At 38.8% G+C, this 15,535-nt stretch overlaps 1 protein-coding gene and 1 long non-coding RNA gene across 9 annotated transcripts in view; both read left to right on the forward strand.

The window, feature by feature from the left end:
* Window positions 1–15,535, forward strand: part of Mctp1 (multiple C2 domains, transmembrane 1) — a 650,923-nt gene that overhangs the window by 123,645 nt on the left and 511,743 nt on the right. The window lies entirely within an intron of this gene.
* Window positions 1,703–10,266, forward strand: Gm46431. The gene is made up of 2 exons (XR_001781007.2): window positions 1,703–4,828; window positions 9,929–10,266. It is a non-coding gene; the product is annotated as a predicted gene, 46431 (long non-coding RNA).

Consider the following 15,535-nt stretch of genomic DNA (forward strand, 5'->3'; position numbering starts at 1 on the left):
GTATAGTAGCCTCTGCTGGCATTTGTGTTCTCTTAAGAGTCTGCATGATCTCTGACCAGGCCCTTCTGGCTTTCATAGTCTCTGTTGAGAAGTCTGGTGTAATTCTGATAGGTTTACTTTGTATGTTACTTGCCATTTTTTCCCCTGAAGCTTTTAATATTCTTTCTTTGCTCTGTGTATTTAGTGATAATTATGTAATGAGAAGATTTTCTTTTCTGGTCCCATTTATTTTGTGCTCTATGGGCTTCTTTTATCTTTATGTCATCTCTTTCTTTAGGCTGGGGAAACTTTCTTTTATGATTTTGTTGAAGACATTTTCAGGTCCTTTGAGCTGGGAATCTTCATTCTCCTGTATTCCAATTATCCTTAGATTTAGTCTTTTCACTGTGTCCTGAATTTCCTGAAAGATTTGGGTTAGTAGTTTTTTATGTTTTTAATTTTCTCCGACAGTTGTGTCAATCTCTTCTACCATATCTTCTACATCTGAGATTCTCTCTTCTATCTCTTGCATTCTGTTAGTAATACATCTGTAATTCTTGACCTCTTTATTAGGTTTTCCATTTCCAGGTTTGCCTCCATTTATGTTTTCTTTATTATTTCTACTTCCACTTTTAGGTTGTGGATCACTTTATTCAATTCCTTCACCTGTTTACCTGTCTTTTCCTGTATTTTTTTTTTCCAGTGAGTTATTGATATCCTCCTTAACGGACTTTTTTTCTTCATGAGATAGGTTTTTAGGACAGATTACTGATTTTCAGGTGTGTTGGTGTATTCAGGGCTAGCTGTGGTGGGAAACGTGGGTTCTGATGATGCCCATGCATTTTGGCTTCTGTTGCTTATTGGTCTTAAGCTTGCCTTTCACCATCTGGATATCCCTGGTGTTTGTTGATCTGGGTGACTGTATGGAGTCTGCCTCTTTTGTCCCTGGGTTGTTTCAAGTTTCCTGGTAGGCTTGCAGCCCTAGCTGTATTAGACCACCTGTGAGGCCTTCCAACTGGGGCCTCTTTACAGGGGCAGAAAAGCTGCTGATCTGTTGTCCTGGCTGCAGTAGATCTCCTGGGATGCCTTCAGACTTTTGGGTATTCAGTGGAACAGTCAAGCTGTTGTTCAACTGTGCTGAGTACAGCCAGTCCTCAACTGCTCTGAGTGCAGCGAGTCCTCTAGGATGTTTCTGGATACGGATTCTTCATGGGAGCAGACCAACTAAGAGTCTGCCCCAGCAGCAAGGACTAAATGGAAGGAGTTGTAGGGATGGAGGGAAGGGGAGTGGTATTGTGAAAGGTGGGGGTTTTGGTGGGTGATGGGTCCTGAGGTCCACCAGGCTCCTAGCAGCAGCTCTGGGACTTGAGGGCCAGGGGTGGTGGTGTGTGTGATGGTGGTGGGGTGGTTCTTACCAACTGCTCTGAGTGCAGCAGGTCCTTTAGGATGGATTGATTTATTCATATGTTGCCCCTTCCTTGAGCCTTCATGAATGTGCTGATGGATAAAGCAGTGAACGGAACACAGTGAGTCTAGCATAGCAATGGAATCTAACAATGGGCCGCTGGGCTTTTCTGAGTGAGTTTTTTGTTTTGTTTTTGTTTTTGTTTTTGTTTTTGTTTTGTTTTTGTTTTTTGAGACAGGGTTTCTCTGTGTAGCACTGGCTGTCCTGGAACTCACTCTGTAGACCAGACTGGCCTTAAACTCAGAAATCCACCTGCCTCTGCCTCCCAAGTGCTGGGATTAAAGGTGTGCGCCACCACCACCCAGCCTGAGTGAGCTTTTAATTTTCTTCCTGTCGTTCATCTGTTTTTGCTATTTTATGAGAGATTGCCTTGGCTTCATATTTAAGTATTATAACTGATTTGATTTTAATTTCTGTCTCTTTTTTCTTCTTAATTTCCTGATATGCTTGCCTGTGCTCTGATTAACCCCTTTTCTGGAATCTTACCTTTGATTCTTATCTCTCTCTCTGAAAAAAGGTCTTATTTTTAAAACACTTTTTCTATTATCTGCATAATTAATATTCATCATTTGCTTATTGTGAGTCTCTGTTATGTTGTTAGTTTCCCCTAAATGCTTGAAGATCCCCATATGTGTATTCATGTTTAAGCACTGAAATTCTGCTTAGATACCTGTCTATATGTGTGAGTTTCTCACATTGTAAGCTGTTCTATAGGCCAGGTATAGGACAGGAAAGAAAGGAGAGGAAAACATGAAATTGAACCTGTAAATGTTGGGTTTCTTATTTACCAAGATGAGCAAGTGTAAGCTTAATTCTGAGCACCTAGACGATATTCATGTCTGAGACAAGTCTTTTGTAGTCACTCCCTTTAGGCTTAGGGTGCAAAGTCTCTGTTTTTATTTTGTTATGCCTTCCTTTGTTAAGATTCATTTTACTTTTAATGACTGAACATTTGTCTGTTGCCTCCACATGCCATATCCATTGCTAATGTAATTAACTTCTTGTTTTCTGAATATCAGAGTTACACAAGAGCTCTAGCTAATTATTCTTGGACAGTTCAGGGGATTGCTGAGTTCTATTCTGAAGTCATCTCCAAAATGTGTCACTTGATACTGTATGTTCCAGGGTGTTGGTGGCAGTTGTATCCTTATGTTCTTCTCCTTTTCCTCCTTCTTCTCTTCTGTCCTCATCCTTTTCTACTTGAGTAATACTGAGTTTTTGACATAAAGCATATGGAAGGGGTGACACACATGAAACACCATAGCCTCTCTCCATTGCTTCCTTTTCCACTCAACAAGTATGTGTTCTGAGTGAATTATGAACCAAACACCTCTGAGCAAAAAGGAGTGCTCTCTCTCTTCTGAGTAAGTCTGCAATCTTCTGGATAGCACAGGTGCTGGTGCCAAAGAAATGCTCACGGTGAAGAAAGTTATCTGAGCCTGGGAGGCAGTTCAGAGAGAGGCTTTTTGTTTTTATTTTTGGTTTTGGTTTTTTGGTTTTTTTGTTTGTTTGTTTTTTTCATCCTGGTGTTTTGGGAGAACAGAATACTATACTTTTAAGAACCCTCCCAATGCTGGAAAGAGTTTTAGAGTAATTGGAATTACTGTTAATAAGAAAGCAAGAGTTATAGTGGAATTATGCAAGATGTTCTTAAATGCTTTCATGCAAAACACAAATTCTTGCTGCTTTGTTTCTGGAGAGGGATGTTTTGATCTGAACACTTATATGTTTAGACTTCTGTGTTGGAGGTCATTTAAAACTCTCGGAAAGGAATAAAACAGTGAGATAAATTGGATAGTAAAGAAGAAAAAGAAAGGAAACACATTTAAGTCAATTTTCCCAGTGGGGGAAAAGTGTGGAAAGCCAGATCTCTAGTTGTCTGAGCAATTTTCACCTGTGTGTGAGACTGCAGAAAATAAGAGGCAGCCTTCTGTCATTTCAAATGTGTCAGAAGAATTCTCTTCTTAAAGCATACCTGGGAACCCAGGTGCCAATGCTGGCCACAGAGTACATCAGCTCTCCCAGAAACTGAAGCAGGCTTGTCAAATGCTCACAACAGGTTATGGGAGCCTTGATCAGGAGCCTAGTTGCCACAGGAGGATGTGCCCCAAGGTTATCACAGGTCCTATGGAAGAGGTAAATCTAGCAGTAGGGAAAATGCACAGTGCTGAAGACTGTGGTTTAATAGGTAGCTGTCCAAGATGGACAGACACAGGAGGTAAATTGACCAAATCCAAGATTTCACAATTATGACTTTTCTTTTAATTCAGATCAGCTATGTTTAAGAAAGCAAGGAGCTTGAAGCCTGGACAGGGTAACATAGACCATGACTGGTATTCCTTTCTCACTGAGGTTTATGCAGGCTTCAGGGCTGTGACATTCCAGAGTAAAATGTGTCTCCTGGAGGTCTTCACAGCAGACTGGAAGATCCTCTGAAGAATGCCAAGTCATGTGTGAATTTATATGTACCTAGCACATGGACTTTTCAAAGAAGCTCATGTTTGTGAACTTTGTTCTCATGATATAAATTTGTTTGGATGCCTTATGAGAGGTTTTTAGTACCAGGAAAAAAAGTCTTTATACAAACCACCTAATAAATTATTTCTCTGCTGATGAAATGAGGCAATTCAAGCCAGATTGGATTATATTAAACACAGGTTTATTAGGAAGCTGCTCTCCAGGGAGTTCACCTGCCCTAAGGACCAAGGCCAGGAAAATTACCAGGAGCAGGGGGAGGAGAGGGAAAGATAGAGAAAGCATGCACAGGGAAAGAGGAAAGGGAAGAGAAGAGAGGAGGGAGACCAAAATGTCTAGATTATATACACAAGAGCCTTTAGGGGAAGGGCTGGACTAGAAAATTCAGAGTCAGGGGCAGGTTGTGCCAGGTAGAGATTGAGGGATTCTGGGAGAACATGGAGGTCAGGTCTCCTTTAGTAAGTAAAAAATGTGCCTCAGCTCCTCATCCTAGAATCTGAAACTAAAAATCACCAGTTGGTCAACTGTGTTTCTATGGATATCAGAAATTATACAAAGAGTAAGGACATTAATATATTGGTACTAAATCACACCAAAGGACAAGTAAAATTTCATGGAATCATTACTGTCTTGCTATGGAGTCATTGCTCTGTTGCTATGGGATCATTACTCTGTTGCTATGGGGACATTATTCTTTGGTTCTATGGTGAGGTACAAATGATGGACATTACTCCAAAAGGGACGCATTCCCTTTCTTTTTGTAGACTTGACTCTGGGTCGGAAGTCTCTATCAAGCAATGAATCAACTTCCCCAGTCTTTGCTGAATCTAGACAGAGTTGTGTAATCACTTCTCACCAATGTCCTTGGATGGAAGCCATTATGACTGGGCCAGGGCAGGGAAAAAGCAGGTGTGTGCACCCTTGTGTTCATCAGATTTCTGATACACCAAAAACTGAGATAATTAACTTATAAAGACGAAGAGAAAATCTTTACTTTTGCCCGTCTTTGGAAGTTTCCATTTTGACTGTCAGTACATCATGGTACAAGTATTTGAAGGGCAAAGTAAGTGACCTTGCATCTGAAATACATACATACACACACACACACACACACACACACACACACACACACACACACACACACACAGGACCTGCTCCTAGGTTTTGTGGAGAAGAAGATTTATTATAGATAAAAGGAAGAACATAGTCAGAGGCAGGGATATCTGGGAGAATCTAGAATAAACATGACCAGACTGAGCCAGTGACACATAAGGAAAATGGAGAGGGTAAAGGCTGACAGCCATGAAGGGTAGCCTGGACCAAGAGCCTGGCATTGCCAAATTGGCTGGATTATATAGGGAAGGACAGCTAAAGAAAGAGCTGCTAGATCCTGAACTGGAGAAGTTTAGGGTACGGGATGGGGTATGTCAGCCACAAGGGCCTGTATCAGGAAATGAGGGATTCAGGGGAAACCTGCCAGCTGGGTCTTCTTTAATTTGTAAAACTAGGCACCTAGCCTATTTTTGTCTCAGGGTTTCAGACCTAACACATCCAGGAAGAAGAAAAGAGAAGAGGAAGGGCAAAGCTCCTACATTTTCTTCTTGCTCCAGTGACCTAAAGACCCTGCTCTAGGCCCCAGTTTCTAGAGTCACTCCACGTATCATTGCTACCACTCTGGTGATCATTCGAGACCCAAATAGCAATATTTCTTTTTCTCCTACCAGCTGGATGTAGGTTAGTCCTTCTAAAATCCCTTTGCTAAACGTAAGAGGATGAAGCTAGGTCTTTGGATGACTGTGGAGAATAAAAGCTTGTCCACTATAAGCACTCACATTCAACCCCAAGGAATAGACTCCTGTGGTGTCAGTGACCAACACCACGACGACTAATTTCTTTTATGTAGAAGAATTAAGGTGAACAAAAACTAAGCCACTAGTAGTGTAAGATACCTGGATGATTTTGAATTTTAATTAAATAGCATATAATGAATCTATTAGTCATTTACTATGGTAGTACATTTTATTAAAAAATTTTAGATCTTATCCGTTTGTGTTTTCTCTTGTTTTAGTGACTTCTTTATTGCTGTGTCAAAGCACTATAACCAAGGCCACTTATAAATGAAAGCATTTAACTGTGCACGTGATTACAGTTCAGAGGGTGAATTCATAACTCTCAGAGCAGGGGGCATGGTAGTGATCAGCAGGCATGGTGCTGGAACAGTTGTAACAACAACCCCAAGGCAGAGACGGCTAGGGAATGCTGGAAATGAAGCCTCAAAGCAACCAGTTTCCTTAACTGTAGACCAGATTTTATGTAGCTAAGCATATGGAGTCATTCCCATTCAAAGTGCCATATGTCTACATGTGTGTCCGTGCTACATGTGTGTCCGTGCAACACATGTATGCTTTGTGACCTCATGGTCAGAGGGGGCACTGAGTTTCTTGGGATTAGAACTACCAATGGTTGTGAGTCATAAATGTGGGTGCTTAGCAACAAACTTAGGTTCACTGTACGAATGCCAAGTGTTCTTAACCATTTCTCCAGCCCCAGTAGTACACTTTAAAATATTTATTAATCATTGGAGATGACGAACCCTGATTGCTAGCCCAGTTTTTGGAGTCATGTTTTTTAACTCTGTTTTTTGAGTTCTTTGTATATTCTGGATATTATTCCTCTGTCAGATGTACAGTTGGCCAAGATTCACTCCCAGTCTGTAGGCCTTTTCTTCAGTTAATTGATTGTTTTCTTAGCCACAGAGAAGGTTTTAGTTTAATGATGTCCCATTTGTCAACAGTTCGCCTTCCCTTTTTGGCAAGTACATTCCATTCAGAATGTCCTTTCTTGCATCTATATTTTGTAGGGACTGCTAGTGCTTTTGTTTGTGTGTCTGAGATAAGGTCTCTCATTGACCTGGAACCCATCAGAATAGGGTCTGCAGCCACTAAGCATTGCATATTTCTTCTGTCTCTGCCTTCTCAGTGCTGAGCCACTGTGCCCAACTTGTCTGTTTGCTTTTTAAATGGGTCTGGGTGATCTAACTGAGGTTATAGTTCTTTCAAGGCAAGTCATTCAAAATGGAGTAGCTTCTTTGTCACAAATAAATAATTTTCCTAAGGAGTACAAGTGATTTTTTTTGCTATGTTAATGTCATGAAAATATATTGGTAAAATATACAGCTATTTCCAAAGAAATTTCTACAAAACTTGTGAACATCATAATTGTATTATACCAGGCCTGTGTTATATCTTAGTTATATTATGCCATAGCTGTATATCATAGCTGTATTATACCATAGCTATATTATACCATAGCTATATTATACCATAGTTACATATCATAGCTTTATTATATCTTACCTGTATTTATTATGCCATAGCTTAATTATATCATAGCTAATCTTATTATAACATAGCTGTAATATACCATAAGCCGTATACCATAGCTATAGCTCCTCCTTCTATGTATAACCACAAAATCATGTATGAACTCAGATGTCCAAGCAAGCAATAGATGAGTTGGAAAAATTTCAAATACTTATCAGCTAGAGAATGTCTGAGTGAACTGGCATTGCAGCACTTTAACTAAGGCTCCTTAACACAAATTAAAGCTTTCAAAGAAATTCCTTTCTAAAATAAAAGCATGTAATCACGAGGCATATTTAAATTTATAAAAATTCTGTGACCATAGCTACCATTTTATTAAATTCTTTTTCTTCTCAGAGAAAGCCAAGGCCCCCAATGTGATTAATGTGCCCAAATACATTAAATCCCGCTCATATGGATTTCACATGTTCACCTCTTTCTTATCAGAAAGATTCTTGTATTTATAGAAAACTAGAGAGGAAAAAAAGATCAAAGTCAATTTCATTTTTAAGAGAACAAGATTGATACTTAATTGCTTTGAACAAAAAAGAATAAGAAAAAAAAAAAAAAGGAAAATTAGAGCCCCGATGGTATGACACCTCCTCTGCTAAGAGCCGAATAGAGCCAAATCAGTGCTTCAGATAATCGTAATCACGCCTTACAGGCTGATGTATTGTTGCTTCAGATAATCGTAATCACGCCTTACAGGCTGATGTATTGTTGCTTCAGATAATCGTAATCACGCCTTACAGGCTGATGTATTGTTGCTTCAGATAATCGTAATCACACTTTACAGGCTGATGTATTGTTGCTTCAGATAATCGTAATCACACTTTACAGGCTGATGTATTGTTGCTTCAGATAATCGTAATCACGCCTTACAGGCTGATGTATTGTTGCTTCAGATAATCGTAATCACGCCTTACAGGCTGATGTATTGTTGCTTCAGATAATCGTAATCACGCCTTACAGGCTGATGTATTGTTGCTTCAGATAATCGTAATCACGCCTTACAGGCTGATGTATTGTTGCTTCAGATAATCGTAATCACACTTTACAGGCTGATGTATTGTTGCTTCAGATAATCGTAATCACGCCTTACAGGCTGATGTATTGTTGCTTCAGATAATCGTAATCACACTTTACAGGCTGATGTATTGTTGCTTCAGATAATCGTAATCACGCCTTACAGGCTGATGTATTGTTGCTTCAGATAATCGTAATCACGCCTTACAGGCTGATGTATTGTTGCTTCAGATAATCGTAATCACGCCTTACAGGCTGATGTATTGTTGCTTCAGATAATCGTAATCACGCCTTACAGGCTGATGTATTGTTGCTTCAGATAATCGTAATCACGCCTTACAGGCTGATGTATTGTTGCTGTCACTCAAAGCTGTAGGAATTTTGTCATCAAAAGTGAACCAAAGGAAGGTTTATAATGCTCTCATAAAAAAGAATGGATTTTTAATGTCAAACTAATGCCAAGCAAGAACCACAGAACATTTGGCAAACATTATGTAGGTAACTCAAAAGGTCACAGAATATGTCACCCTGTTTGAAACCTGGCCTTGTTCATCTAGCAGTTAGTGGTCCTTTTCCTGGGAGGCATGCATTACACCAGGACTTGGCATCAACTGAGCATCTAATTAAAAGTCACTCTATTTCACTGTGCTAAATAGGAAACTCCTTAAAAATAAATACAAGTTTCAGAAGTTTCAGTCAAAATACAGGCAAAAAATGTATATAAATTCACATATAAAGAAAATACACATTGATATGCAATATTTAAGCTTTAAACACATTTTAAGTCAACCAAATATGCACCTGAATCTTTTGATTGCATAAACTTCTCAAAGACCATATTTGCTATATTTCTTTCTAGTTTAGACTATTTTAACAATTGGATGTAGAATTTAATCCCAATTCCTTTCAATATTGTATCTTTTCTGGGAACCAGAAAGTACTGACAGATGCTACTCTCATGTTTTATGTAATTCCAAGGAAAAGCAAATGAGTTAGTGATATCTTTTGCTCACAGACTAATGGTGTTGCTGACACAGATTCTGGCAGGTACAGTGAAACAGGTCATAACTAAAGCGGGGAGCAATCCACAATTATCCTTTGCTACCAAATGCTTGTGTCTTCAGCTTTCACAGTGCCATGATGCATCAGGCATTCTGCTGATATTGTAGGTGATATGTCTGTTTGCAATGCATCTACTTTGGAATAACCCTTTAAACCTGTTGGACTCTAACTGACATAATAGATTTTTATAAATGTGGCAGCTTGACTGTATGCCTCCCAGCCCTTACAAACCTGTACTAACAACAGACTCCTCTCCTACTGTTAAGTTATTAAGACCAGTGAAGATGGGTGGGGAAATCTTGGGAAATGAGTTAAGTTTTTTTTTAAAGCTGTTTTATTATCTCTATCAAATGAAGAAGCAACTCCCTACCTTGAAGAAATGAACTTCTGCTTACAATGAGATGCCTACAATTTACATTTACAGTTTACATTGTAATTAATTAGAACATAAGGTGAACACAATGAATTTTTTTCCCTCTGAAATATCATCAATGTGATTTTTAGCCCACTTAAAACCATACACATTTTTGTAAAGTGTCTTCTTTATACCTGTCTTCAGTCTTCAACCAGGTCTTCAGACTAATCCAGGTGCCTGATTAGCCTCTCAAACCAAACACCATCTTAGAGAATCATTGTATGTAGGAGGAATGAGTCAACCTACCCTGAGTGTCAGCCCATATGACTCATGCATATACAACAGCTGCATCTACATTTTACAACCTTAAGATCTGCCTGGCACATGGAAACAAATGACCACAGAGTGCGTGACCAGAACAGCCAAATAAATGGTGCCAACTACATGGAGCAAGATATCATGGACCACTGGGGTATGGGTAGAGGGCATAAAGGCACACCCCAATCCTGCAATAAATGAGTCTGCCTCTGATTTTCACGTAACTCCTGAAATCTGTGTCCTTGATTCTGTGCCTTCTTACCCCCTACCCCCAAGGATCATCCAGAGGGGCCAAGGGCTATGGCAACAACTGTATTGTTCTTACTAGCTAAATGAACTCATTCTAAAATTCTGTCCCACCTCCATATTTTTCTCTATATAATACTACAAAAGAGTCATATAAGAGCACAGACTGTGAAACCAGACAGCCTGAGTTCAAGACCCATCTCTGTAGCTTTCTAATTTATGATCCTGGAGAAGTTACTTAAGCTTTCTATGCATTGGGTATTAAATCTGCCTCTTGGTGTCTGAGGATGGAATTTTGGAGCTCTCAGAACATGGAAAATGTCCTACCAATGTAATTAAATGCCAGCAGGAGAGGAAATCTAGGTTGACTATCCTGTTAGAAATTCGTAGTTAGGTTTTATCAGTCAAGCAGGCTGTTGGTGGTCTTTATCGGTCTGTCTGATCTCTCTTCCCTGCTCCCACTGGCCCCAATATTTATGTGTTATTTTAGGTTCTCCTAATTTCTTATAGCATATCTACCTGATGCCATCTGACTCTTCCTTATTACCTACAATTTATGTAATCATCTTGTTTGCTTGACCACAAAGCTTTCGTATGTCTCACAGGCTAGAGGACAGTTTTCCAGCAGCATGCACTATATCCCTCAGAGTTTGGCTTATTCTACCTGACTTTTCAACTTCACTCAGAGTAACTTCTCAAAGTGCCCTCCACCCATGACTACTTAGTTGCACAACCTCAAGCAGATCAAACTATTCTTGAGATTTTATCTGCTTCTACACAGATCTCCTCTATCAGCTCCTGCCTCCAAGTTCTCCTGCCCTGTGTTAGTTCCTGTCCTGACTTCCTTTGGTGATGAACAACAATGTGGAAGTGTAAGCTGAATAAACCCTTTCTTCCCCAACTTGCATCTTGGTTATGATGTTTTGTGCAGAAACACAAACCCTGACTAAGACAGTGAGCATCTGCATCTGTATTAGTCAGCTGCTGGAAGAGCTTCTCAGAGGACAGCCATACTAGGCTCCTGTCTGTAAGCACATCTTGGCATCAGCAATAGTATCAGGGTTTGGTGTCTGCAGATGGAATGGACTGCATGGTGGGGTGGTCTCTGAGTGGGCTTTCCTTTAGTCTCTGCTCCACTTAGGTATCAGCGTGACTATGGCTTCATAGAGTGAATTAGGTAGTATTCTTTCTGTTTCTGTTTTGTGGAATAGTTTGAAAAGTATTGATGCAAGGCCTTCTTTGAAGGTCTGATAAAATTCTGCACTAAAACCATCTGGCCCTGGGATTATTTTGATTGGGAGACTTTCAATGACTGCTTCTATTTCTTTAGGGGTTATGGAACTGTTTAGATGGTTTAGCTGGTCCTGATTTAAAAAATCATCTATTTCATCTAGATTTTCCAGTTTTGTTGAGTATAGGCTTTTGTAATAGGCTCTGATGATTTTTTGAATTTCCTCAGTTTCTGTTGCTATGTCTACCTTTTCATTTCTGATTTTGTTAATTTGGGTACTGTCTCTGTGCCCTTTAGTTAGTTTGGCTAAGTGTTTATCAATCTTGTTAATTTTCTCAAAGAACTAGCTCTTTGTTTTGTTGATTCTTTGTATATTTCTCTTTGTTTCTAATTATTGATTTCAGCCCTGAGTTTGATTGTTTCCTGCCATCTTGGGTTTGTTGGCTTCTTTCTCTTCCAGAGGGTTTAGATGTGTTGTTAAGTTGCTAGTGTAGGATCTTTCCAATTTTTTAATGAAGGTACTCAGTGCTATAAATTTTCCTCTTAGCACTGCTTTCACTGTGTCCCATAAGTTTGGGTATGCTAAGCCTGCATTTAGTTAACTTCTGGAAAGTCTTTCTTTCTTTTTTTTTTTTTTATTTCTATCCTGACCAAGTTATCATTAAGTAGAGTTATTCAGTTTCCATCAGTATGCAATCTCACTGTTGTTTTGTTGTTATTTAAGGCCACCAGCCTTAGTCTGTGGTGATCTGATTGAATGCACCTTTCAATTTTTTTGTATCTATTAAAGCTTGTTTTGTGTCCAATTTCATGGTTAATTTTAGAGAAGGTATCTTGAGGGACTGAGAAGAAGGCATATGTTCTGTAGATATCTGGTAAATCTATTTGGTTCTTACTTCTGTTAGTTTCACTGTGTCTCTGTTTAGTTTCTTTTTCCATGATCTGTCCACTGGTGAGAGTTGGGTTGAAGTCTCCCACTTTTATTGTGGAAGGATCAATGTGTGTTTTGAGCTTTAGTAATGTTTCTGTTGCAAATGTGGGTGTCTTTGCCTTTGGGGCATAGATGTACAGAATTGAGAGATCATCTTGGTGGATTTTTCCTTTGAAGAGTATGAAGTATGGTTCCACATCTCTTTTGCTAACTTTTGTTTGAAAGTCTATTTCATTGGATATTAGACTGGCTACTCCAGCTGGTTTCTTAGGATCATTTCCTTGGAAAAATGTTCCAGCCTTTAATCTGAAGTAGTGTCTGTCTGTCACTGATGTGTGTTTCCTGTATGCAATAAAATGCTGGGTCTCATTTGTATATCCAATCTGTCAGCCTATGCCTTTTTATTGGGGAATTGAGATCATTGATGTTGAGAGATATTCAGGATCAATGATTGCTGTTTCCTTTTATTTTTGTTGTTAGTAGTTGTCTTAGTTACGGTTCTACCGCTGTGAACAGACACCATGACCAAGGCAAGTCTTATAAAAAACAACATTTAATTGGGGCTGGCTTACAGACTCAGAGATTCAGTCCATTATCATCAAGGTGAAAGCATGGCAGTATCCAGGCAGGCATGGCACAGGCAGAGCTGAGAGTTCTGTCTTCATCCAAAGGTGGCTAGTGGAAGACTGAGTTCCAGGAAACTAGGATGAAGATCTTACGCCCACACCCACAGTGACACACCCATTCCAACCAGGTCACACCTATTCCAACAAGGCCGCACCTCCAGATGGTGCCACTCCCTGTTTCAGGATATACAAACCATCACAGTGGTAGTATTATGTTTGTGTGGCTCTTTTCTTTGGGGTTTGTTATAAGATGATTTATTTCTTGTTTTGTTTTTTGCTTTTTGGGTTTCTTTTTTTTTGAGTATTGTTTCCATCTTTGTGTTGGAGTGTTTCTTCTATTATCCTCTATAGGGCTGGATTAGTGGAGATATTGTTTAAATTTGGTTTTGTCATGGAATATGTTGGTTTCTCCATCAATGGTGATTGAGAGTTTTGCTTGATACAGTAATAGTAGCCTGGGTTGGCATTTATGTTCTCTTATGGTCTTATAACATCTGTCCAAGATCTTCTAGCTTTTAGAGTCTCTGTTGAGAAGTCTGGTATAATTCTGACAGGTATAATTCTGCCTTTATATGTTTTCTCTTATCACTTTTAATATTCTTTCTTTTTTCTGTGTATTTAGTATTTTGATTATTATGTGACAGGAGAAATTTCTTTCTGATCAAATCTATTTGGTGTTCTGTAGGCTTCTTGTGCAGTTATGACCCTCTCTTTCTTTAGCTTAGGGAAGTTTTCTTTTATGATTTTGTTGAAGATGTTTCCTGAACCTTTGCATTGGAAATCTTCTCTTTCCTCTATTCCTATTATTCTTAGGTTTGGTCTTTTCATTGTGTCCTGAATTTCTTGGATGTTTTTTGGTTAAAAGGTTTTGGGCACTTTATATATTTTTTCACTATTGTGCCAATATCTTCTATGGTCTCTTCTATTCTCTCTTCTCTCTCTTGTATTACACCTGTAACTCCTGATCTGTTTCTTAGGTTTTCCATCTCCAGGCTTGCCTCTCTTTGTGATTACTTTATTGTTTCTATTTCCAATTTTATATCCTGGGTGGTTTAGTTCAATTCTTTACCTGTTTAACTCTGTTCTTCTGTAATTCTTTAAGGGATTTATGTGTTTCCTCTTTAAGGGCTTCTACCCCTTTACATCTGTTCTGAATTTCTTTAAAAGAGTTATTTATGTCTTCCTTAAGGTCCTCTATCATCTTCATGAGATGGGATTTTAGGTCAGAATCTTGCTTTTCAGGTATGTTAGGGTATCCATGGCTTGCTGAGGTGGGAGAACTAGGTTCTGATAGTGTCAAATGGCATTGGATTTTTGTTGCATATGTTCTTGTGTTTGCCTTTCACCATCTGGTTATCTCAGGTATTAATTGCCCTTGCTATCTCTGACTGGACCGTCTCCCTCCTGTGATCCTGTGAGCCTGATTGTGTCAGAGCACCTAGGTATCATGCTGTCTCTTGTTGTGTGACATAGTTTGCAGTACCATCTCTGCCCCAGGCTGAGTTGTGGGCTCACTTTTAGGAATATCAAAATGTGTTAAACATTTTTTTTCCTTCGATCATAGCACATACCTCGAGTATCTATTGTAGACATTTCACAAATGTGTGTCATATTCTATTTCTGGTGAACTACAGATATAATGGTTAAACAGATTATGTACTTGATACAAAATAGATCATTAGCAAGTATACAATGTTTACACATGTCAATTAATGAATGAATGCATAGATGATCGGGTAAATAAATGAAAAGAGCTTAGGCAATGTCTGTAACTAACATACTAACTAACAGGTTCATGTTTGATACTGCATATGACATGCATTTATCTGGGCATTAAGCATGCAGAATTTAAAGTCCATTGCTGGTCTCTCTGAAGATGTATTTGAAAACCTGATATTGGGGGCTGGTGAGATGGCTCAGTGGCTAAGAGTGCCGACTGCTCTTCCAAAGGTCCTGAGTTCAAATCCCAGCGACCACATGGTGGCTCACAACCATCCGTAACAAAATCTGTTGCTCTCTTCTGGAGTGTCTGAAGACAGCTACAGTGTACTTACATTAAATAAATAAATAAACAAACAAATAAATAAATAATGTGGGGGAGGGTATGGGGGACTTTTGGGATAGCATTGGAAATGTAAATGAGGAAATACCTAATAAAAATATAAAAAAAATAAATAATAGAAAACCTGATATTATGCTTTAGACTTTATTCTAGATTTGTGAGGAATCTTCTATCTAGATATAACAACCCTTAGGGAAAAAAATCAGATACTTATCTTGAACTTTTCTCTAGGCACTATAACATTTTACATTTATATGATTGTAGATAGAGATGGGTTTAGACTACTTTTGTTTTCTCAAATATTATGTCATTGAACAATAGAGGTAAATGTTCACTGGAAACACAAAGATTCAGAAAAAATATTGATTAAATTCTTCTTTGAACCATTAATCAAATA

This window comes from Mus musculus, chromosome 13, assembly GCF_000001635.26.
Source record: "Mus musculus strain C57BL/6J chromosome 13, GRCm38.p6 C57BL/6J".
NCBI classification, from domain to species: domain Eukaryota; kingdom Metazoa; phylum Chordata; class Mammalia; order Rodentia; family Muridae; genus Mus; species Mus musculus.